The sequence below is a fragment of the Chanodichthys erythropterus genome, chromosome 8, assembly GCF_024489055.1.
Source record: "Chanodichthys erythropterus isolate Z2021 chromosome 8, ASM2448905v1, whole genome shotgun sequence".
NCBI classification, from domain to species: Eukaryota; Metazoa; Chordata; class Actinopteri; order Cypriniformes; family Xenocyprididae; genus Chanodichthys; species Chanodichthys erythropterus.
The window spans coordinates 25,972,505-25,993,608 of record NC_090228.1 but is presented as its reverse complement, the minus strand read 5'-3'; the positions used below and the strand labels follow the sequence as shown (position 1 = coordinate 25,993,608).

At 53.1% G+C, this 21,104-nt stretch overlaps 28 non-coding genes across 28 annotated transcripts; all 28 read right to left on the bottom strand.

The window, feature by feature from the left end:
- Positions 1-533: 533 nt before the first annotated feature.
- Positions 534-616, bottom strand: trnal-cag (transfer RNA leucine (anticodon CAG)). Its single transcript has one exon. It is a non-coding gene; the product is annotated as a tRNA-Leu (tRNA).
- A 564-nt stretch (positions 617-1,180) lies between these two features.
- On the bottom strand, positions 1,181-1,263 carry trnal-cag (transfer RNA leucine (anticodon CAG)). Its single transcript has one exon. It is a non-coding gene; the product is annotated as a tRNA-Leu (tRNA).
- A 564-nt stretch (positions 1,264-1,827) lies between these two features.
- trnal-cag (transfer RNA leucine (anticodon CAG)) lies at positions 1,828-1,910 on the bottom strand. Its single transcript has one exon. It is a non-coding gene; the product is annotated as a tRNA-Leu (tRNA).
- Positions 1,911-2,474: 564 nt separating this feature from the next.
- On the bottom strand, positions 2,475-2,557 carry trnal-cag (transfer RNA leucine (anticodon CAG)). Its single transcript has one exon. It is a non-coding gene; the product is annotated as a tRNA-Leu (tRNA).
- A 564-nt stretch (positions 2,558-3,121) lies between these two features.
- Positions 3,122-3,204, bottom strand: trnal-cag (transfer RNA leucine (anticodon CAG)). Its single transcript has one exon. It is a non-coding gene; the product is annotated as a tRNA-Leu (tRNA).
- A 564-nt stretch (positions 3,205-3,768) lies between these two features.
- On the bottom strand, positions 3,769-3,851 carry trnal-cag (transfer RNA leucine (anticodon CAG)). The gene has a single exon. It is a non-coding gene; the product is annotated as a tRNA-Leu (tRNA).
- A 564-nt stretch (positions 3,852-4,415) lies between these two features.
- trnal-cag (transfer RNA leucine (anticodon CAG)) lies at positions 4,416-4,498 on the bottom strand. Its single transcript has one exon. It is a non-coding gene; the product is annotated as a tRNA-Leu (tRNA).
- Positions 4,499-5,062: 564 nt separating this feature from the next.
- On the bottom strand, positions 5,063-5,145 carry trnal-cag (transfer RNA leucine (anticodon CAG)). Its single transcript has one exon. It is a non-coding gene; the product is annotated as a tRNA-Leu (tRNA).
- Positions 5,146-7,003: 1,858 nt separating this feature from the next.
- trnal-cag (transfer RNA leucine (anticodon CAG)) lies at positions 7,004-7,086 on the bottom strand. Its single transcript has one exon. It is a non-coding gene; the product is annotated as a tRNA-Leu (tRNA).
- Positions 7,087-7,650: 564 nt separating this feature from the next.
- On the bottom strand, positions 7,651-7,733 carry trnal-cag (transfer RNA leucine (anticodon CAG)). The gene has a single exon. It is a non-coding gene; the product is annotated as a tRNA-Leu (tRNA).
- Positions 7,734-8,297: 564 nt separating this feature from the next.
- trnal-cag (transfer RNA leucine (anticodon CAG)) lies at positions 8,298-8,380 on the bottom strand. The gene has a single exon. It is a non-coding gene; the product is annotated as a tRNA-Leu (tRNA).
- A 564-nt stretch (positions 8,381-8,944) lies between these two features.
- trnal-cag (transfer RNA leucine (anticodon CAG)) lies at positions 8,945-9,027 on the bottom strand. Its single transcript has one exon. It is a non-coding gene; the product is annotated as a tRNA-Leu (tRNA).
- A 564-nt stretch (positions 9,028-9,591) lies between these two features.
- Positions 9,592-9,674, bottom strand: trnal-cag (transfer RNA leucine (anticodon CAG)). The gene has a single exon. It is a non-coding gene; the product is annotated as a tRNA-Leu (tRNA).
- A 564-nt stretch (positions 9,675-10,238) lies between these two features.
- On the bottom strand, positions 10,239-10,321 carry trnal-cag (transfer RNA leucine (anticodon CAG)). The gene has a single exon. It is a non-coding gene; the product is annotated as a tRNA-Leu (tRNA).
- Positions 10,322-10,885: 564 nt separating this feature from the next.
- Positions 10,886-10,968, bottom strand: trnal-cag (transfer RNA leucine (anticodon CAG)). The gene has a single exon. It is a non-coding gene; the product is annotated as a tRNA-Leu (tRNA).
- Positions 10,969-11,532: 564 nt separating this feature from the next.
- trnal-cag (transfer RNA leucine (anticodon CAG)) lies at positions 11,533-11,615 on the bottom strand. The gene has a single exon. It is a non-coding gene; the product is annotated as a tRNA-Leu (tRNA).
- Positions 11,616-12,179: 564 nt separating this feature from the next.
- trnal-cag (transfer RNA leucine (anticodon CAG)) lies at positions 12,180-12,262 on the bottom strand. The gene has a single exon. It is a non-coding gene; the product is annotated as a tRNA-Leu (tRNA).
- Positions 12,263-12,826: 564 nt separating this feature from the next.
- On the bottom strand, positions 12,827-12,909 carry trnal-cag (transfer RNA leucine (anticodon CAG)). Its single transcript has one exon. It is a non-coding gene; the product is annotated as a tRNA-Leu (tRNA).
- Positions 12,910-13,473: 564 nt separating this feature from the next.
- Positions 13,474-13,556, bottom strand: trnal-cag (transfer RNA leucine (anticodon CAG)). Its single transcript has one exon. It is a non-coding gene; the product is annotated as a tRNA-Leu (tRNA).
- A 564-nt stretch (positions 13,557-14,120) lies between these two features.
- On the bottom strand, positions 14,121-14,203 carry trnal-cag (transfer RNA leucine (anticodon CAG)). The gene has a single exon. It is a non-coding gene; the product is annotated as a tRNA-Leu (tRNA).
- Positions 14,204-14,767: 564 nt separating this feature from the next.
- On the bottom strand, positions 14,768-14,850 carry trnal-cag (transfer RNA leucine (anticodon CAG)). Its single transcript has one exon. It is a non-coding gene; the product is annotated as a tRNA-Leu (tRNA).
- Positions 14,851-15,414: 564 nt separating this feature from the next.
- Positions 15,415-15,497, bottom strand: trnal-cag (transfer RNA leucine (anticodon CAG)). The gene has a single exon. It is a non-coding gene; the product is annotated as a tRNA-Leu (tRNA).
- A 564-nt stretch (positions 15,498-16,061) lies between these two features.
- trnal-cag (transfer RNA leucine (anticodon CAG)) lies at positions 16,062-16,144 on the bottom strand. The gene has a single exon. It is a non-coding gene; the product is annotated as a tRNA-Leu (tRNA).
- A 564-nt stretch (positions 16,145-16,708) lies between these two features.
- trnal-cag (transfer RNA leucine (anticodon CAG)) lies at positions 16,709-16,791 on the bottom strand. Its single transcript has one exon. It is a non-coding gene; the product is annotated as a tRNA-Leu (tRNA).
- Positions 16,792-17,355: 564 nt separating this feature from the next.
- trnal-cag (transfer RNA leucine (anticodon CAG)) lies at positions 17,356-17,438 on the bottom strand. The gene has a single exon. It is a non-coding gene; the product is annotated as a tRNA-Leu (tRNA).
- Positions 17,439-18,002: 564 nt separating this feature from the next.
- On the bottom strand, positions 18,003-18,085 carry trnal-cag (transfer RNA leucine (anticodon CAG)). The gene has a single exon. It is a non-coding gene; the product is annotated as a tRNA-Leu (tRNA).
- Positions 18,086-18,649: 564 nt separating this feature from the next.
- On the bottom strand, positions 18,650-18,732 carry trnal-cag (transfer RNA leucine (anticodon CAG)). The gene has a single exon. It is a non-coding gene; the product is annotated as a tRNA-Leu (tRNA).
- Positions 18,733-19,296: 564 nt separating this feature from the next.
- On the bottom strand, positions 19,297-19,379 carry trnal-cag (transfer RNA leucine (anticodon CAG)). The gene has a single exon. It is a non-coding gene; the product is annotated as a tRNA-Leu (tRNA).
- Positions 19,380-21,104: the final 1,725 nt, after the last annotated feature.

Genomic DNA, 21,104 nt, shown 5'->3' with positions numbered 1-21,104 from the left:
GGTCCACCGAATGGCAGACGATAACTGGAAGCTAGTGCTTCACCGCTCAGCCCAGCTGAAGCACATGCCTCGTTGGCGCAGTTAGGCAGCGCGTCAGTCTCATAATGTGAAGGTCGTGAGTTCGAGCCTCACACGGGGCAGGGTGGTGCCTTTTGGCGCACGAGAGCGTTTAGACGATAGAGCGGTTTCCTTTATTCCCTTTCGTATGATCGTCCATTTCTCCTGGGGCCAAAAAGGCTCTTCGGCTCCCCTGTAGGCCAGACAGCATGACATTCTGAGAAAACGTGTGTCTTTTTCAAGTAGTTTCCCTGAATCTCATTAAATTGCGTGGCGTCCTCTGAAATCGTTGGACGCGCAATGCCCTTGAAATCCAGTGTTTTTGTAGGACTAGTGTGGTATAAACGCAGTCGTGGTATTGCTCTCCTGTTCGTGTAATGCGTGGCCGTGTCGTCGCAGTGCTCTTGTTAAGGTTTAAAATCAACTCGCCAGAGGGTTAAAGACTCCAGCCTGAGCCCACAGCCAAAGGTTAGCCTTGTCAGAAGTGGGATTCGAACCCACGCCTCCAGGGGAGACTGCGACCTGAACGCAGCGCCTTAGACCGCTCGGCCATCCTGACATGAGGGCTGAGGGCGAGCAGTATTTTTGGAGGTCCACCGAATGGCAGACGATAACTGGAAGCTAGTGCTTCACCGCTCAGCCCAGCTGAAGCACATGCCTCGTTGGCGCAGTTAGGCAGCGCGTCAGTCTCATAATCTGAAGGTCGTGAGTTCGAGCCTCACACGGGGCAGGGTGGTGCCTTTTGGCGCACGAGAGCGTTTAGACGATAGAGCGGTTTCCTTTATTCCCTTTCGTGTGATCGTCCATTTCTCCTGGGGCCAAAAAGGCTCTTCGGCTCCCCTGGAGGCCAGACAGCATGACATTCTGAGAAAACGTGTGTCTTTTTCAAGTAGTTTCCCTGAATCTCATTAAATTGCGTGGCGTCCTCTGAAATCGTTGGACGCGCAATGCCCTTGAAATCCAGTGTTTTTGTAGGACTAGTGTGGTATAAACACAGTCATGGTATTGCTCTCCTGTTCGTGTAATGCGTGGCCGTGTCGTCGCAGTGCTCTTGTTAAGGTTTAAAATCAACTCGCCAGAGGGTTAAAGACTCCAGCCTGAGCCCACAGCCAAAGGTTAGCCTTGTCAGAAGTGGGATTCGAACCCACGCCTCCAGGGGAGACTGCGACCTGAACGCAGCGCCTTAGACCGCTCGGCCATCCTGACAAGAGGGCTGAGGGCGAGCAGTATTTTTGGACCTCCACCGAATGGCAGACGATAACTGGAAGTTAGTGCTTCACCGCTCAGCCCAGCCAAAGCACATGCCTCGTTGGCGCAGTTAGGCAGCGCGTCAGTCTCATAATCTGAAGGTCGTGAGTTCGAGCCTCACACGGGGCAGGGTGGTGCCTTTTGGCGCACGAGAGCGTTTAGACGATAGAGCGGTTTCCTTTATTCCCTTTCGTGTGATCGTCCATTTCTCCTGGGGCCAAAAAGGCTCTTCGGCTCCCCTGGAGGCCAGACAGCATGACATTCTGAGAAAACGTGTGTCTTTTTCAAGTAGTTTCCCTGAATCTCATTAAATTGCGTGGCGTCCTCTGAAATCGTTGGACGCGCAATGCCCTTGAAATCCAGTGTTTTTGTAGGACTAGTGTGGTATAAACGCAGTCGTGGTATTGCTCTCCTGTTCGTGTAATGCGTGGCCGTGTCGTCGCAGTGCTCTTGTTAAGGTTTAAAATCAACTCGCCAGAGGGTTAAAGACTCCAGCCTGAGCCCACAGCCAAAGGTTAGCCTTGTCAGAAGTGGGATTCGAACCCACGCCTCCAGGGGAGACTGCGACCTGAACGCAGCGCCTTAGACCGCTCGGCCATCCTGACATGAGGGCTGAGGGCGAGCAGTATTTTTGGAGCTCCACCGAATGGCAGACGATAACTGGAAGCTAGTGCTTCACCGCTCAGCCCAGCCAAAGCACATGCCTCGTTGGCGCAGTTAGGCAGCGCGTCAGTCTCATAATCTGAAGGTCGTGAGTTCGAGCCTCACACGGGGCAGGGTGGTGCCTTTTGGCGCACGAGAGCGTTTAGACGATAGAGCGGTTTCCTTTATTCCCTTTCGTGTGATCGTCCATTTCTCCTGGGGCCAAAAAGGCTCTTCGGCTCCCCTGGAGGCCAGACAGCATGACATTCTGAGAAAACGTGTGTCTTTTTCAAGTAGTTTCCCTGAATCTCATTAAATTGCGTGGCGTCCTCTGAAATCGTTGGACGCGCAATGCCCTTGAAATCCAGTGTTTTTGTAGGACTAGTGTGGTATAAACGCAGTCGTGGTATTGCTCTCCTGTTCGTGTAATGCGTGGCCGTGTCGTCGCAGTGCTCTTGTTAAGGTTTAAAATCAACTCGCCAGAGGGTTAAAGACTCCAGCCTGAGCCCACAGCCAAAGGTTAGCCTTGTCAGAAGTGGGATTCGAACCCACGCCTCCAGGGGAGACTGCGACCTGAACGCAGCGCCTTAGACCGCTCGGCCATCCTGACATGAGGGCTGAGGGCGAGCAGTATTTTTGGAGGTCCACCGAATGGCAGACGATAACTGGAAGCTAGTGCTTCACCGCTCAGCCCAGCTGAAGCACATGCCTCGTTGGCGCAGTTAGGCAGCGCGTCAGTCTCATAATCTGAAGGTCGTGAGTTCGAGCCTCACACGGGGCAGGGTGGTGCCTTTTGGCGCACGAGAGCGTTTAGACGATAGAGCGGTTTCCTTTATTCCCTTTCGTGTGATCGTCCATTTCTCCTGGGGCCAAAAAGGCTCTTCGGCTCCCCTGGAGGCCAGACAGCATGACATTCTGAGAAAACGTGTGTCTTTTTCAAGTAGTTTCCCTGAATCTCATTAAATTGCGTGGCGTCCTCTGAAATCGTTGGACGCGCAATGCCCTTGAAATCCAGTGTTTTTGTAGGACTAGTGTGGTATAAACGCAGTCGTGGTATTGCTCTCCTGTTCGTGTAATGCGTGGCCGTGTCGTCGCAGTGCTCTTGTTAAGGTTTAAAATCAACTCGCCAGAGGGTTAAAGACTCCAGCCTGAGCCCACAGCCAAAGGTTAGCCTTGTCAGAAGTGGGATTCGAACCCACGCCTCCAGGGGAGACTGCGACCTGAACGCAGCGCCTTAGACCGCTCGGCCATCCTGACATGAGGGCTGAGGGCGAGCAGTATTTTTGGAGGTCCACCGAATGGCAGACGATAACTGGAAGCTAGTGCTTCACCGCTCAGCCCAGCTGAAGCACATGCCTCGTTGGCGCAGTTAGGCAGCGCGTCAGTCTCATAATCTGAAGGTCGTGAGTTCGAGCCTCACACGGGGCAGGGTGGTGCCTTTTGGCGCACGAGAGCGTTTAGACGATAGAGCGGTTTCCTTTATTCCCTTTCGTGTGATCGTCCATTTCTCCTGGGGCCAAAAAGGCTCTTCGGCTCCCCTGGAGGCCAGACAGCATGACATTCTGAGAAAACGTGTGTCTTTTTCAAGTAGTTTCCCTGAATCTCATTAAATTGCGTGGCGTCCTCTGAAATCGTTGGACGCGCAATGCCCTTGAAATCCAGTGTTTTTGTAGGACTAGTGTGGTATAAACACAGTCGTGGTATTGCTCTCCTGTTCGTGTAATGCGTGGCCGTGTCGTCGCAGTGCTCTTGTTAAGGTTTAAAATCAACTCGCCAGAGGGTTAAAGACTCCAGCCTGAGCCCACAGCCAAAGGTTAGCCTTGTCAGAAGTGGGATTCGAACCCACGCCTCCAGGGGAGACTGCGACCTGAACGCAGCGCCTTAGACCGCTCGGCCATCCTGACAAGAGGGCTGAGGGCGAGCAGTATTTTTGGACCTCCACCGAATGGCAGACGATAACTGGAAGCTAGTGCTTCACCGCTCAGCCCAGCCAAAGCACATGCCTCGTTGGCGCAGTTAGGCAGCGCGTCAGTCTCATAATCTGAAGGTCGTGAGTTCGAGCCTCACACGGGGCAGGGTGGTGCCTTTTGGCGCACGAGAGCGTTTAGACGATAGAGCGGTTTCCTTTATTCCCTTTCGTGTGATCGTCCATTTCTCCTGGGGCCAAAAAGGCTCTTCGGCTCCCCTGGAGGCCAGACAGCATGACATTCTGAGAAAACGTGTGTCTTTTTCAAGTAGTTTCCCTGAATCTCATTAAATTGCGTGGCGTCCTCTGAAATCGTTGGACGCGCAATGCCCTTGAAATCCAGTGTTTTTGTAGGACTAGTGTGGTATAAACGCAGTCGTGGTATTGCTCTCCTGTTCGTGTAATGCGTGGCCGTGTCGTCGCAGTGCTCTTGTTAAGGTTTAAAATCAACTCGCCAGAGGGTTAAAGACTCCAGCCTGAGCCCACAGCCAAAGGTTAGCCTTGTCAGAAGTGGGATTCGAACCCACGCCTCCAGGGGAGACTGCGACCTGAACGCAGCGCCTTAGACCGCTCGGCCATCCTGACATGAGGGCTGAGGGCGAGCAGTATTTTTGGAGGTCCACCGAATGGCAGACGATAACTGGAAGCTAGTGCTTCACCGCTCAGCCCAGCTGAAGCACATGCCTCGTTGGCGCAGTTAGGCAGCGCGTCAGTCTCATAATCTGAAGGTCGTGAGTTCGAGCCTCACACGGGGCAGGGTGGTGCCTTTTGGCGCACGAGAGCGTTTAGACGATAGAGCGGTTTCCTTTATTCCCTTTCGTGTGATCGTCCATTTCTCCTGGGGCCAAAAAGGCTCTTCGGCTCCCCTGGAGGCCAGACAGCATGACATTCTGAGAAAACGTGTGTCTTTTTCAAGTAGTTTCCCTGAATCTCATTAAATTGCGTGGCGTCCTCTGAAATCGTTGGACGCGCAATGCCCTTGAAATCCAGTGTTTTTGTAGGACTAGTGTGGTATAAACACAGTCATGGTATTGCTCTCCTGTTCGTGTAATGCGTGGCCGTGTCGTCGCAGTGCTCTTGTTAAGGTTTAAAATCAACTCGCCAGAGGGTTAAAGACTCCAGCCTGAGCCCACAGCCAAAGGTTAGCCTTGTCAGAAGTGGGATTCGAACCCACGCCTCCAGGGGAGACTGCGACCTGAACGCAGCGCCTTAGACCGCTCGGCCATCCTGACAAGAGGGCTGAGGGCGAGCAGTATTTTTGGACCTCCACCGAATGGCAGACGATAACTGGAAGTTAGTGCTTCACCGCTCAGCCCAGCCAAAGCACATGCCTCGTTGGCGCAGTTAGGCAGCGCGTCAGTCTCATAATCTGAAGGTCGTGAGTTCGAGCCTCACACGGGGCAGGGTGGTGCCTTTTGGCGCACGAGAGCGTTTAGACGATAGAGCGGTTTCCTTTATTCCCTTTCGTGTGATCGTCCATTTCTCCTGGGGCCAAAAAGGCTCTTCGGCTCCCCTGGAGGCCAGACAGCATGACATTCTGAGAAAACGTGTGTCTTTTTCAAGTAGTTTCCCTGAATCTCATTAAATTGCGTGGCGTCCTCTGAAATCGTTGGACGCGCAATGCCCTTGAAATCCAGTGTTTTTGTAGGACTAGTGTGGTATAAACGCAGTCGTGGTATTGCTCTCCTGTTCGTGTAATGCGTGGCCGTGTCGTCGCAGTGCTCTTGTTAAGGTTTAAAATCAACTCGCCAGAGGGTTAAAGACTCCAGCCTGAGCCCACAGCCAAAGGTTAGCCTTGTCAGAAGTGGGATTCGAACCCACGCCTCCAGGGGAGACTGCGACCTGAACGCAGTGCCTTAGACCGCTCGGCCATCCTGACAAGAGGGCTGAGGGCGAGCAGTATTTTTGGAGCTCCACCGAATGGCAGACGATAACTGGAAGTTAGTGCTTCACCGCTCAGCCCAGCCAAAGCACATGCCTCGTTGGCGCAGTTAGGCAGCGCGTCAGTCTCATAATCTGAAGGTCGTGAGTTCGAGCCTCACACGGGGCAGGGTGGTGCCTTTTGGCGCACAAGAGCGTTTAGACGATAGAGCGGTTTCCTTTATTCCCTTTCGTGTGATCGTCCATTTCTCCTGGGGCCAAAAAGGCTCTTCGGCTCCCCTGGAGGCCAGACAGCATGACATTCTGAGAAAACGTGTGTCTTTTTCAAGTAGTTTCCCTGAATCTCATTAAATTGCGTGGCGTCCTCTGAAATCGTTGGACGCGCAATGCCCTTGAAATCCAGTGTTTTTGTAGGACTAGTGTGGTATAAACGCAGTCGTGGTATTGCTCTCCTGTTCGTGTAATGCGTGGCCGTGTCGTCGCAGTGCTCTTGTTAAGGTTTAAAATCAACTCGCCAGAGGGTTAAAGACTCCAGCCTGAGCCCACAGCCAAAGGTTAGCCTTGTCAGAAGTGGGATTCGAAACCACGCCTCCAGGGGAGACTGCGACCTGAACGCAGCGCCTTAGACCGCTCGGCCATCCTGACACGAGGGCTGAGGGCGAGCAGTATTTTTGGAGGTCCACCGAATGGCAGACGATAACTGGAAGCTAGTGCTTCACCGCTCAGCCCAGCCTAAGCACATGCCTCGTTGGCGCAGTTAGGCAGCGCGTCAGTCTCATAATCTGAAGGTCGTGAGTTCGAGCCTCACACGGGGCAGGGTGGTGCCTTTTGGCGCACAAGAGCATTTAGACGATAGAGCGGTTTCCTTTATTCCCTTTCGTGTGATCGTCCATTTCTCCTGGGGCCAAAAAGGCTCTTCGGCTCCCCTGGAGGCCAGACAGCATGACATTCTGAGAAAACGTGTGTCTTTTTCAAGTAGTTTCCCTGAATCTCATTAAATTGCGTGGCGTCCTCTGAAATCGTTGGACGCGCAATGCCCTTGAAATCCAGTGTTTTTGTAGGACTAGTGTGGTATAAACGCAGTCGTGGTATTGCTCTCCTGTTCGTGTAATGCGTGGCCGTGTCGTCGCAGTGCTCTTGTTAAGGTTTAAAATCAACTCGCCAGAGGGTTAAAGACTCCAGCCTGAGCCCACAGCCAAAGGTTAGCCTTGTCAGAAGTGGGATTCGAACCCACGCCTCCAGGGGAGACTGCGACCTGAACGCAGCGCCTTAGACCGCTCGGCCATCCTGACATGAGGGCTGAGGGCGAGCAGTATTTTTGGAGGTCCACCGAATGGCAGACGATAACTGGAAGCTAGTGCTTCACCGCTCAGCCCAGCTGAAGCACATGCCTCGTTGGCGCAGTTAGGCAGCGCGTCAGTCTCATAATGTGAAGGTCGTGAGTTCGAGCCTCACACGGGGCAGGGTGGTGCCTTTTGGCGCACGAGAGCGTTTAGACGATAGAGCGGTTTCCTTTATTCCCTTTCGTATGATCGTCCATTTCTCCTGGGGCCAAAAAGGCTCTTCGGCTCCCCTGTAGGCCAGACAGCATGACATTCTGAGAAAACGTGTGTCTTTTTCAAGTAGTTTCCCTGAATCTCATTAAATTGCGTGGCGTCCTCTGAAATCGTTGGACGCGCAATGCCCTTGAAATGCAGTGTTTTTGTAGGACTAGTGTGGTATAAACGCAGTCGTGGTATTGCTCTCCTGTTCGTGTAATGCGTGGCCGTGTCGTCGCAGTGCTCTTGTTAAGGTTTAAAATCAACTCGCCAGAGGGTTAAAGACTCCAGCCTGAGCCCACAGCCAAAGGTTAGCCTTGTCAGAAGTGGGATTCGAACCCACGCCTCCAGGGGAGACTGCGACCTGAACGCAGCGCCTTAGACCGCTCGGCCATCCTGACATGAGGGCTGAGGGCGAGCAGTATTTTTGGAGGTCCACCGAATGGCAGACGATAACTGGAAGCTAGTGCTTCACCGCTCAGCCCAGCTGAAGCACATGCCTCGTTGGCGCAGTTAGGCAGCGCGTCAGTCTCATAATGTGAAGGTCGTGAGTTCGAGCCTCACACGGGGCAGGGTGGTGCCTTTTGGCGCACGAGAGCGTTTAGACGATAGAGCGGTTTCCTTTATTCCCTTTCGTATGATCGTCCATTTCTCCTGGGGCCAAAAAGGCTCTTCGGCTCCCCTGTAGGCCAGACAGCATGACATTCTGAGAAAACGTGTGTCTTTTTCAAGTAGTTTCCCTGAATCTCATTAAATTGCGTGGCGTCCTCTGAAATCGTTGGACGCGCAATGCCCTTGAAATCCAGTGTTTTTGTAGGACTAGTGTGGTATAAACACAGTCATGGTATTGCTCTCCTGTTCGTGTAATGCGTGGCCGTGTCGTCGCAGTGCTCTTGTTAAGGTTTAAAATCAACTCGCCAGAGGGTTAAAGACTCCAGCCTGAGCCCACAGCCAAAGGTTAGCCTTGTCAGAAGTGGGATTCGAACCCACGCCTCCAGGGGAGACTGCGACCTGAACGCAGCGCCTTAGACCGCTCGGCCATCCTGACAAGAGGGCTGAGGGCGAGCAGTATTTTTGGACCTCCACCGAATGGCAGACGATAACTGGAAGTTAGTGCTTCACCGCTCAGCCCAGCCAAAGCACATGCCTCGTTGGCGCAGTTAGGCAGCGCGTCAGTCTCATAATCTGAAGGTCGTGAGTTCGAGCCTCACACGGGGCAGGGTGGTGCCTTTTGGCGCACGAGAGCGTTTAGACGATAGAGCGGTTTCCTTTATTCCCTTTCGTGTGATCGTCCATTTCTCCTGGGGCCAAAAAGGCTCTTCGGCTCCCCTGGAGGCCAGACAGCATGACATTCTGAGAAAACGTGTGTCTTTTTCAAGTAGTTTCCCTGAATCTCATTAAATTGCGTGGCGTCCTCTGAAATCGTTGGACGCGCAATGCCCTTGAAATCCAGTGTTTTTGTAGGACTAGTGTGGTATAAACGCAGTCGTGGTATTGCTCTCCTGTTCGTGTAATGCGTGGCCGTGTCGTCGCAGTGCTCTTGTTAAGGTTTAAAATCAACTCGCCAGAGGGTTAAAGACTCCAGCCTGAGCCCACAGCCAAAGGTTAGCCTTGTCAGAAGTGGGATTCGAACCCACGCCTCCAGGGGAGACTGCGACCTGAACGCAGCGCCTTAGACCGCTCGGCCATCCTGACAAGAGGGCTGAGGGCGAGCAGTATTTTTGGAGCTCCACCGAATGGCAGACGATAACTGGAAGTTAGTGCTTCACCGCTCAGCCCAGCCAAAGCACATGCCTCGTTGGCGCAGTTAGGCAGCGCGTCAGTCTCATAATCTGAAGGTCGTGAGTTCGAGCCTCACACGGGGCAGGGTGGTGCCTTTTGGCGCACGAGAGCGTTTAGACGATAGAGCGGTTTCCTTTATTCCCTTTCGTGTGATCGTCCATTTCTCCTGGGGCCAAAAAGGCTCTTCGGCTCCCCTGGAGGCCAGACAGCATGACATTCTGAGAAAACGTGTGTCTTTTTCAAGTAGTTTCCCTGAATCTCATTAAATTGCGTGGCGTCCTCTGAAATCGTTGGACGCGCAATGCCCTTGAAATCCAGTGTTTTTGTAGGACTAGTGTGGTATAAACGCTGTCGTGGTATTGCTCTCCTGTTCCTGTAATGCGTGGCCGTGTCGTCGCAGTGCTCTTGTTAAGGTTTAAAATCAACTCGCCAGAGGGTTAAAGACTCCAGCCTGAGCCCACAGCCAAAGGTTAGCCTTGTCAGAAGTGGGATTCGAACCCACGCCTCCAGGGGAGACTGCGACCTGAACGCAGCGCCTTAGACCGCTCGGCCATCCTGACACGAGGGCTGAGGGCGAGCAGTATTTTTGGAGGTCCACCGAATGGCAGACGATAACTGGAAGCTAGTGCTTCACTGCTCAGCCCAGCCGAAGCACATGCCTCGTTGGCGCAGTTAGGCAGCGCGTCAGTCTCATAATCTGAAGGTCGTGAGTTCGAGCCTCACACGGGGCAGGGTGGTGCCTTTTGGCGCACGAGAGCGATTAGACGATAGAGCGGTTTCCTTTATTCCCTTTCGTGTGATCGGCCATTTCTCCTGGGGCCAAAAAGGCTCTTCGGCTCCCCTGGAGGCCAGACAGCATGACATTCTGAGAAAACGTGTGTCTTTTTCAAGTAGTTTCCCTGAATCTCATTAAATTGCGTGGCGTCCTCTGAAATCGTTGGACGCGCAATGCCCTTGAAATCCAGTGTTTTTGTAGGACTAGTGTGGTATAAACGCAGTCGTGGTATTGCTCTCCTGTTCGTGTAATGCGTGGCCGTGTCGTCGCAGTGCTCTTGTTAAGGTTTAAAATCAACTCGCCAGAGGGTTAAAGACTCCAGCCTGAGCCCACAGCCAAAGGTTAGCCTTGTCAGAAGTGGGATTCGAACCCACGCCTCCAGGGGAGACTGCGACCTGAACGCAGCGCCTTAGACCGCTCGGCCATCCTGACATGAGGGCTGAGGGCGAGCAGTATTTTTGGAGGTCCACCGAATGGCAGACGATAACTGGAAGCTAGTGCTTCACCGCTCAGCCCAGCTGAAGCACATGCCTCGTTGGCGCAGTTAGGCAGCGCGTCAGTCTCATAATCTGAAGGTCGTGAGTTCGAGCCTCACACGGGGCAGGGTGGTGCCTTTTGGCGCACGAGAGCGTTTAGACGATAGAGCGGTTTCCTTTATTCCCTTTCGTGTGATCGTCCATTTCTCCTGGGGCCAAAAAGGCTCTTCGGCTCCCCTGGAGGCCAGACAGCATGACATTCTGAGAAAACGTGTGTCTTTTTCAAGTAGTTTCCCTGAATCTCATTAAATTGCGTGGCGTCCTCTGAAATCGTTGGACGCGCAATGCCCTTGAAATCCAGTGTTTTTGTAGGACTAGTGTGGTATAAACGCAGTCGTGGTATTGCTCTCCTGTTCGTGTAATGCGTGGCCGTGTCGTCGCAGTGCTCTTGTTAAGGTTTAAAATCAACTCGCCAGAGGGTTAAAGACTCCAGCCTGAGCCCACAGCCAAAGGTTAGCCTTGTCAGAAGTGGGATTCGAACCCACGCCTCCAGGGGAGACTGCGACCTGAACGCAGCGCCTTAGACCGCTCGGCCATCCTGACAAGAGGGCTGAGGGCGAGCAGTATTTTTGGAGGTCCACCGAATGGCAGACGATAACTGGAAGCTAGTGCTTCACCGCTCAGCCCAGCTGAAGCACATGCCTCGTTGGCGCAGTTAGGCAGCGCGTCAGTCTCATAATCTGAAGGTCGTGAGTTCGAGCCTCACACGGGGCAGGGTGGTGCCTTTTGGCGCACGAGAGCGTTTAGACGATAGAGCGGTTTCCTTTATTCCCTTTCGTGTGATCGTCCATTTCTCCTGGGGCCAAAAAGGCTCTTCGGCTCCCCTGGAGGCCAGACAGCATGACATTCTGAGAAAACGTGTGTCTTTTTCAAGTAGTTTCCCTGAATCTCATTAAATTGCGTGGCGTCCTCTGAAATCGTTGGACGCGCAATGCCCTTGAAATCCAGTGTTTTTGTAGGACTAGTGTGGTATAAACACAGTCATGGTATTGCTCTCCTGTTCGTGTAATGCGTGGCCGTGTCGTCGCAGTGCTCTTGTTAAGGTTTAAAATCAACTCGCCAGAGGGTTAAAGACTCCAGCCTGAGCCCACAGCCAAAGGTTAGCCTTGTCAGAAGTGGGATTCGAACCCACGCCTCCAGGGGAGACTGCGACCTGAACGCAGCGCCTTAGACCGCTCGGCCATCCTGACAAGAGGGCTGAGGGCGAGCAGTATTTTTGGAGCTCCACCGAATGGCAGACGATAACTGGAAGTTAGTGCTTCACCGCTCAGCCCAGCCAAAGCACATGCCTCGTTGGCGCAGTTAGGCAGCGCGTCAGTCTCATAATCTGAAGGTCGTGAGTTCGAGCCTCACACGGGGCAGGGTGGTGCCTTTTGGCGCACGAGAGCGTTTAGACGATAGAGCGGTTTCCTTTATTCCCTTTCGTGTGATCGTCCATTTCTCCTGGGGCCAAAAAGGCTCTTCGGCTCCCCTGGAGGCCAGACAGCATGACATTCTGAGAAAACGTGTGTCTTTTTCAAGTAGTTTCCCTGAATCTCATTAAATTGCGTGGCGTCCTCTGAAATCGTTGGACGCGCAATGCCCTTGAAATCCAGTGTTTTTGTAGGACTAGTGTGGTATAAACGCAGTCGTGGTATTGCTCTCCTGTTCGTGTAATGCGTGGCCGTGTCGTCGCAGTGCTCTTGTTAAGGTTTAAAATCAACTCGCCAGAGGGTTAAAGACTCCAGCCTGAGCCCACAGCCAAAGGTTAGCCTTGTCAGAAGTGGGATTCGAACCCACGCCTCCAGGGGAGACTGCGACCTGAACGCAGCGCCTTAGACCGCTCGGCCATCCTGACAAGAGGGCTGAGGGCGAGCAGTATTTTTGGAGCTCCACCGAATGGCAGACGATAACTGGAAGTTAGTGCTTCACCGCTCAGCCCAGCCAAAGCACATGCCTCGTTGGCGCAGTTAGGCAGCGCGTCAGTCTCATAATCTGAAGGTCGTGAGTTCGAGCCTCACACGGGGCAGGGTGGTGCCTTTTGGCGCACAAGAGCGTTTAGACGATAGAGCGGTTTCCTTTATTCCCTTTCGTGTGATCGTCCATTTCTCCTGGGGCCAAAAAGGCTCTTCGGCTCCCCTGGAGGCCAGACAGCATGACATTCTGAGAAAACGTGTGTCTTTTTCAAGTAGTTTCCCTGAATCTCATTAAATTGCGTGGCGTCCTCTGAAATCGTTGGACGCGCAATGCCCTTGAAATCCAGTGTTTTTGTAGGACTAGTGTGGTATAAACGCAGTCGTGGTATTGCTCTCCTGTTCGTGTAATGCGTGGCCGTGTCGTCGCAGTGCTCTTGTTAAGGTTTAAAATCAACTCGCCAGAGGGTTAAAGACTCCAGCCTGAGCCCACAGCCAAAGGTTAGCCTTGTCAGAAGTGGGATTCGAACCCACGCCTCCAGGGGAGACTGCGACCTGAACGCAGCGCCTTAGACCGCTCGGCCATCCTGACATGAGGGCTGAGGGCGAGCAGTATTTTTGGAGGTCCACCGAATGGCAGACGATAACTGGAAGCTAGTGCTTCACCGCTCAGCCCAGCTGAAGCACATGCCTCGTTGGCGCAGTTAGGCAGCGCGTCAGTCTCATAATCTGAAGGTCGTGAGTTCGAGCCTCACACGGGGCAGGGTGGTGCCTTTTGGCGCACGAGAGCGTTTAGACGATAGAGCGGTTTCCTTTATTCCCTTTCGTGTGATCGTCCATTTCTCCTGGGGCCAAAAAGGCTCTTCGGCTCCCCTGGAGGCCAGACAGCATGACATTCTGAGAAAACGTGTGTCTTTTTCAAGTAGTTTCCCTGAATCTCATTAAATTGCGTGGCGTCCTCTGAAATCGTTGGACGCGCAATGCCCTTGAAATCCAGTGTTTTTGTAGGACTAGTGTGGTATAAACGCAGTCGTGGTATTGCTCTCCTGTTCGTGTAATGCGTGGCCGTGTCGTCGCAGTGCTCTTGTTAAGGTTTAAAATCAACTCGCCAGAGGGTTAAAGACTCCAGCCTGAGCCCACAGCCAAAGGTTAGCCTTGTCAGAAGTGGGATTCGAACCCACGCCTCCAGGGGAGACTGCGACCTGAACGCAGCGCCTTAGACCGCTCGGCCATCCTGACATGAGGGCTGAGGGCGAGCAGTATTTTTGGAGGTCCACCGAATGGCAGACGATAACTGGAAGCTAGTGCTTCACCGCTCAGCCCAGCCTAAGCACATGCCTCGTTGGCGCAGTTAGGCAGCGCGTCAGTCTCATAATCTGAAGGTCGTGAGTTCGAGCCTCACACGGGGCAGGGTGGTGCCTTTTGGCGCACAAGAGCATTTAGACGATAGAGCGGTTTCCTTTATTCCCTTTCGTGTGATCGTCCATTTCTCCTGGGGCCAAAAAGGCTCTTCGGCTCCCCTGGAGGCCAGACAGCATGACATTCTGAGAAAACGTGTGTCTTTTTCAAGTAGTTTCCCTGAATCTCATTAAATTGCGTGGCGTCCTCTGAAATCGTTGGACGCGCAATGCCCTTGAAATCCAGTGTTTTTGTAGGACTAGTGTGGTATAAACGCAGTCGTGGTATTGCTCTCCTGTTCGTGTAATGCGTGGCCGTGTCGTCGCAGTGCTCTTGTTAAGGTTTAAAATCAACTCGCCAGAGGGTTAAAGACTCCAGCCTGAGCCCACAGCCAAAGGTTAGCCTTGTCAGAAGTGGGATTCGAACCCACGCCTCCAGGGGAGACTGCGACCTGAACGCAGCGCCTTAGACCGCTCGGCCATCCTGACATGAGGGCTGAGGGCGAGCAGTATTTTTGGAGGTCCACCGAATGGCAGACGATAACTGGAAGCTAGTGCTTCACCGCTCAGCCCAGCTGAAGCACATGCCTCGTTGGCGCAGTTAGGCAGCGCGTCAGTCTCATAATGTGAAGGTCGTGAGTTCGAGCCTCACACGGGGCAGGGTGGTGCCTTTTGGCGCACGAGAGCGTTTAGACGATAGAGCGGTTTCCTTTATTCCCTTTCGTATGATCGTCCATTTCTCCTGGGGCCAAAAAGGCTCTTCGGCTCCCCTGTAGGCCAGACAGCATGACATTCTGAGAAAACGTGTGTCTTTTTCAAGTAGTTTCCCTGAATCTCATTAAATTGCGTGGCGTCCTCTGAAATCGTTGGACGCGCAATGCCCTTGAAATGCAGTGTTTTTGTAGGACTAGTGTGGTATAAACGCAGTCGTGGTATTGCTCTCCTGTTCGTGTAATGCGTGGCCGTGTCGTCGCAGTGCTCTTGTTAAGGTTTAAAATCAACTCGCCAGAGGGTTAAAGACTCCAGCCTGAGCCCACAGCCAAAGGTTAGCCTTGTCAGAAGTGGGATTCGAACCCACGCCTCCAGGGGAGACTGCGACCTGAACGCAGCGCCTTAGACCGCTCGGCCATCCTGACATGAGGGCTGAGGGCGAGCAGTATTTTTGGAGGTCCACCGAATGGCAGACGATAACTGGAAGCTAGTGCTTCACCGCTCAGCCCAGCTGAAGCACATGCCTCGTTGGCGCAGTTAGGCAGCGCGTCAGTCTCATAATGTGAAGGTCGTGAGTTCGAGCCTCACACGGGGCAGGGTGGTGCCTTTTGGCGCACGAGAGCGTTTAGACGATAGAGCGGTTTCCTTTATTCCCTTTCGTGTGATCGTCCATTTCTCCTGGGGCCAAAAAGGCTCTTCGGCTCCCCTGGAGGCCAGACAGCATGACATTCTGAGAAAACGTGTGTCTTTTTCAAGTAGTTTCCCTGAATCTCATTAAATTGCGTGGCGTCCTCTGAAATCGTTGGACGCGCAATGCCCTTGAAATCCAGTGTTTTTGTAGGACTAGTGTGGTATAAACACAGTCATGGTATTGCTCTCCTGTTCGTGTAATGCGTGGCCGTGTCGTCGCAGTGCTCTTGTTAAGGTTTAAAATCAACTCGCCAGAGGGTTAAAGACTCCAGCCTGAGCCCACAGCCAAAGGTTAGCCTTGTCAGAAGTGGGATTCGAACCCACGCCTCCAGGGGAGACTGCGACCTGAACGCAGCGCCTTAGACCGCTCGGCCATCCTGACAAGAGGGCTGAGGGCGAGCAGTATTTTTGGACCTCCACCGAATGGCAGACGATAACTGGAAGTTAGTGCTTCACCGCTCAGCCCAGCCAAAGCACATGCCTCGTTGGCGCAGTTAGGCAGCGCGTCAGTCTCATAATCTGAAGGTCGTGAGTTCGAGCCTCACACGGGGCAGGGTGGTGCCTTTTGGCGCACGAGAGCGTTTAGACGATAGAGCGGTTTCCTTTATTCCCTTTCGTGTGATCGTCCATTTCTCCTGGGGCCAAAAAGGCTCTTCGGCTCCCCTGGAGGCCAGACAGCATGACATTCTGAGAAAACGTGTGTCTTTTTCAAGTAGTTTCCCTGAATCTCATTAAATTGCGTGGCGTCCTCTGAAATCGTTGGACGCGCAATGCCCTTGAAATCCAGTGTTTTTGTAGGACTAGTGTGGTATAAACGCAGTCGTGGTATTGCTCTCCTGTTCGTGTAATGCGTGGCCGTGTCGTCGCAGTGCTCTTGTTAAGGTTTAAAATCAACTCGCCAGAGGGTTAAAGACTCCAGCCTGAGCCCACAGCCAAAGGTTAGCCTTGTCAGAAGTGGGATTCGAACCCACGCCTCCAGGGGAGACTGCGACCTGAACGCAGCGCCTTAGACCGCTCGGCCATCCTGACATGAGGGCTGAGGGCGAGCAGTATTTTTGGAGCTCCACCGAATGGCAGACGATAACTGGAAGCTAGTGCTTCACCGCTCAGCCCAGCTGAAGCACATGCCTCGTTGGCGCAGTTAGGCAGCGCGTCAGTCTCATAATCTGAAGGTCGTGAGTTCGAGCCTCACACGGGGCAGGGTGGTGCCTTTTGGCGCACGAGAGCGTTTAGACGATAGAGCGGTTTCCTTTATTCCCTTTCGTGTGATCGTCCATTTCTCCTGGGGCCAAAAAGGCTCTTCGGCTCCCCTGGAGGCCAGACAGCATGACATTCTGAGAAAACGTGTGTCTTTTTCAAGTAGTTTCCCTGAATCTCATTAAATTGCGTGGCGTCCTCTGAAATCGTTGGACGCGCAATGCCCTTGAAATCCAGTGTTTTTGTAGGACTAGTGTGGTATAAACGCAGTCGTGGTATTGCTCTCCTGTTCGTGTAATGCGTGGCCGTGTCGTCGCAGTGCTCTTGTTAAGGTTTAAAATCAACTCGCCAGAGGGTTAAAGACTCCAGCCTGAGCCCACAGCCAAAGGTTAGCCTTGTCAGAAGTGGGATTCGAACCCACGCCTCCAGGGGAGACTGCGACCTGAACGCAGCGCCTTAGACCGCTCGGCCATCCTGACATGAGGGCTGAGGGCGAGCAGTATTTTTGGAGGTCCACCGAATGGCAGACGATAACTGGAAGCTAGTGCTTCACCGCTCAGCCCAGCCTAAGCACATGCCTCGTTGGCGCAGTTAGGCAGCGCGTCAGTCTCATAATCTGAAGGTCGTGAGTTCGAGCCTCACACGGGGCAGGGTGGTGCCTTTTGGCGCACAAGAGCATTTAGACGATAGAGCGGTTTCCTTTATTCCCTTTCGTGTGATCGTCCATTTCTCCTGGGGCCAAAAAGGCTCTTCGGCTCCCCTGGAGGCCAGACAGCATGACATTCTGAGAAAACGTGTGTCTTTTTCAAGTAGTTTCCCTGAATCTCATTAAATTGCGTGGCGTCCTCTGAAATCGTTGGACGCGCAATGCCCTTGAAATCCAGTGTTTTTGTAGGACTAGTGTGGTATAAACGCAGTCGTGGTATTGCTCTCCTGTTCGTGTAATGCGTGGCCGTGTCGTCGCAGTGCTCTTGTTAAGGTTTAAAATCAACTCGCCAGAGGGTTAAAGACTCCAGCCTGAGCCCACAGCCAAAGGTTAGCCTTGTCAGAAGTGGGATTCGAACCCACGCCTCCAGGGGAGACTGCGACCTGAACGCAGCGCCTTAGACCGCTCGGCCATCCTGACATGAGGGCTGAGGGCGAGCAGTATTTTTGGAGGTCCACCGAATGGCAGACGATAACTGGAAGCTAGTGCTTCACCGCTCAGCCCAGCTGAAGCACATGCCTCGTTGGCGCAGTTAGGCAGCGCGTCAGTCTCATAATGTGAAGGTCGTGAGTTCGAGCCTCACACGGGGCAGGGTGGTGCCTTTTGGCGCACGAGAGCGTTTAGACGATAGAGCGGTTTCCTTTATTCCCTTTCGTATGATCGTCCATTTCTCCTGGGGCCAAAAAGGCTCTTCGGCTCCCCTGTAGGCCAGACAGCATGACATTCTGAGAAAACGTGTGTCTTTTTCAAGTAGTTTCCCTGAATCTCATTAAATTGCGTGGCGTCCTCTGAAATCGTTGGACGCGCAATGCCCTTGAAATGCAGTGTTTTTGTAGGACTAGTGTGGTATAAACGCAGTCGTGGTATTGCTCTCCTGTTCGTGTAATGCGTGGCCGTGTCGTCGCAGTGCTCTTGTTAAGGTTTAAAATCAACTCGCCAGAGGGTTAAAGACTCCAGCCTGAGCCCACAGCCAAAGGTTAGCCTTGTCAGAAGTGGGATTCGAACCCACGCCTCCAGGGGAGACTGCGACCTGAACGCAGCGCCTTAGACCGCTCGGCCATCCTGACATGAGGGCTGAGGGCGAGCAGTATTTTTGGAGGTCCACCGAATGGCAGACGATAACTGGAAGCTAGTGCTTCACCGCTCAGCCCAGCTGAAGCACATGCCTCGTTGGCGCAGTTAGGCAGCGCGTCAGTCTCATAATCTGAAGGTCGTGAGTTCGAGCCTCACACGGGGCAGGGTGGTGCCTTTTGGCGCACGAGAGCGTTTAGACGATAGAGCGGTTTCCTTTATTCCCTTTCGTGTGATCGTCCATTTCTCCTGGGGCCAAAAAGGCTCTTCGGCTCCCCTGGAGGCCAGACAGCATGACATTCTGAGAAAACGTGTGTCTTTTTCAAGTAGTTTCCCTGAATCTCATTAAATTGCGTGGCGTCCTCTGAAATCGTTGGACGCGCAATGCCCTTGAAATCCAGTGTTTTTGTAGGACTAGTGTGGTATAAACGCAGTCGTGGTATTGCTCTCCTGTTCGTGTAATGCGTGGCCGTGTCGTCGCAGTGCTCTTGTTAAGGTTTAAAATCAACTCGCCAGAGGGTTAAAGACTCCAGCCTGAGCCCACAGCCAAAGGTTAGCCTTGTCAGAAGTGGGATTCGAACCCACGCCTCCAGGGGAGACTGCGACCTGAACGCAGCGCCTTAGACCGCTCGGCCATCCTGACAAGAGGGCTGAGGGCGAGCAGTATTTTTGGAGGTCCACCGAATGGCAGACGATAACTGGAAGTTAGTGCTTCACCGCTCAGCCCAGCCAAAGCACATGCCTCGTTGGCGCAGTTAGGCAGCGCGTCAGTCTCATAATCTGAAGGTCGTGAGTTCGAGCCTCACACGGGGCAGGGTGGTGCCTTTTGGCGCACGAGAGCGTTTAGACGATAGAGCGGTTTCCTTTATTCCCTTTCGTGTGATCGTCCATTTCTCCTGGGGCCAAAAAGGCTCTTCGGCTCCCCTGGAGGCCAGACAGCATGACATTCTGAGAAAACGTGTGTCTTTTTCAAGTAGTTTCCCTGAATCTCATTAAATTGCGTGGCGTCCTCTGAAATCGTTGGACGCGCAATGCCCTTGAAATCCAGTGTTTTTGTAGGACTAGTGTGGTATAAACGCAGTCGTGGTATTGCTCTCCTGTTCGTGTAATGCGTGGCCGTGTCGTCGCAGTGCTCTTGTTAAGGTTTAAAATCAACTCGCCAGAGGGTTAAAGACTCCAGCCTGAGCCCACAGCCAAAGGTTAGCCTTGTCAGAAGTGGGATTCGAACCCACGCCTCCAGGGGAGACTGCGACCTGAACGCAGCGCCTTAGACCGCTCGGCCATCCTGACAAGAGGGCTGAGGGCGAGCAGTATTTTTGGAGCTCCACCGAATGGCAGACGATAACTGGAAGCTAGTGCTTCACCGCTCAGCCCAGCCAAAGCACATGCCTCGTTGGCGCAGTTAGGCAGCGCGTCAGTCTCATAATCTGAAGGTCGTGAGTTCGAGCCTCACACGGGGCAGGGTGGTGCCTTTTGGCGCACGAGAGCGTTTAGACGATAGAGCGGTTTCCTTTATTCCCTTTCGTGTGATCGTCCATTTCTCCTGGGGCCAAAAAGGCTCTTCGGCTCCCCTGGAGGCCAGACAGCATGACATTCTGAGAAAACGTGTGTCTTTTTCAAGTAGTTTCCCTGAATCTCATTAAATTGCGTGGCGTCCTCTGAAATCGTTGGACGCGCAATGCCCTTGAAATCCAGTGTTTTTGTAGGACTAGTGTGGTATAAACGCAGTCGTGGTATTGCTCTCCTGTTCGTGTAATGCGTGGCCGTGTCGTCGCAGTGCTCTTGTTAAGGTTTAAAATCAACTCGCCAGAGGGTTAAAGACTCCAGCCTGAGCCCACAGCCAAAGGTTAGCCTTGTCAGAAGTGGGATTCGAACCCACGCCTCCAGGGGAGACTGCGACCTGAACGCAGCGCCTTAGACCGCTCGGCCATCCTGACATGAGGGCTGAGGGCGAGCAGTATTTTTGGAGGTCCACCGAATGGCAGACGATAACTGGAAGCTAGTGCTTCACCGCTCAGCCCAGCCTAAGCACATGCCTCGTTGGCGCAGTTAGGCAGCGCGTCAGTCTCATAATCTGAAGGTCGTGAGTTCGAGCCTCACACGGGGCAGGGTGGTGCCTTTTGGCGCACAAGAGCATTTAGACGATAGAGCGGTTTCCTTTATTCCCTTTCGTGTGATCGTCCATTTCTCCTGGGGCCAAAAAGGCTCTTCGGCTCCCCTGGAGGCCAGACAGCATGACATTCTGAGAAAACGTGTGTCTTTTTCAAGTAGTTTCCCTGAATCTCATTAAATTGCGTGGCGTCCTCTGAAATCGTTGGACGCGCAATGCCCTTGAAATCCAGTGTTTTTGTAGGACTAGTGTGGTATAAACGCAGTCGTGGTATTGCTCTCCTGTTCGTGTAATGCGTGGCCGTGTCGTCGCAGTGCTCTTGTTAAGGTTTAAAATCAACTCGCCAGAGGGTTAAAGACTCCAGCCTGAGCCCACAGCCAAAGGTTAGCCTTGTCAGAAGTGGGATTCGAACCCACGCCTCCAGGGGAGACTGCGACCTGAACGCAGCGCCTTAGACCGCTCGGCCATCCTGACATGAGGGCTGAGGGCGAGCAGTATTTTTGGAGGTCCACCGAATGGCAGACGATAACTGGAAGCTAGTGCTTCACCGCTCAGCCCAGCTGAAGCACATGCCTCGTTGGCGCAGTTAGGCAGCGCGTCAGTCTCATAATGTGAAGGTCGTGAGTTCGAGCCTCACACGGGGCAGGGTGGTGCCTTTTGGCGCACGAGAGCGTTTAGACGATAGAGCGGTTTCCTTTATTCCCTTTCGTATGATCGTCCATTTCTCCTGGGGCCAAAAAGGCTCTTCGGCTCCCCTGTAGGCCAGACAGCATGACATTCTGAGAAAACGTGTGTCTTTTTCAAGTAGTTTCCCTGAATCTCATTAAATTGCGTGGCGTCCTCTGAAATCGTTGGACGCGCAATGCCCTTGAAATGCAGTGTTTTTGTAGGACTAGTGTGGTATA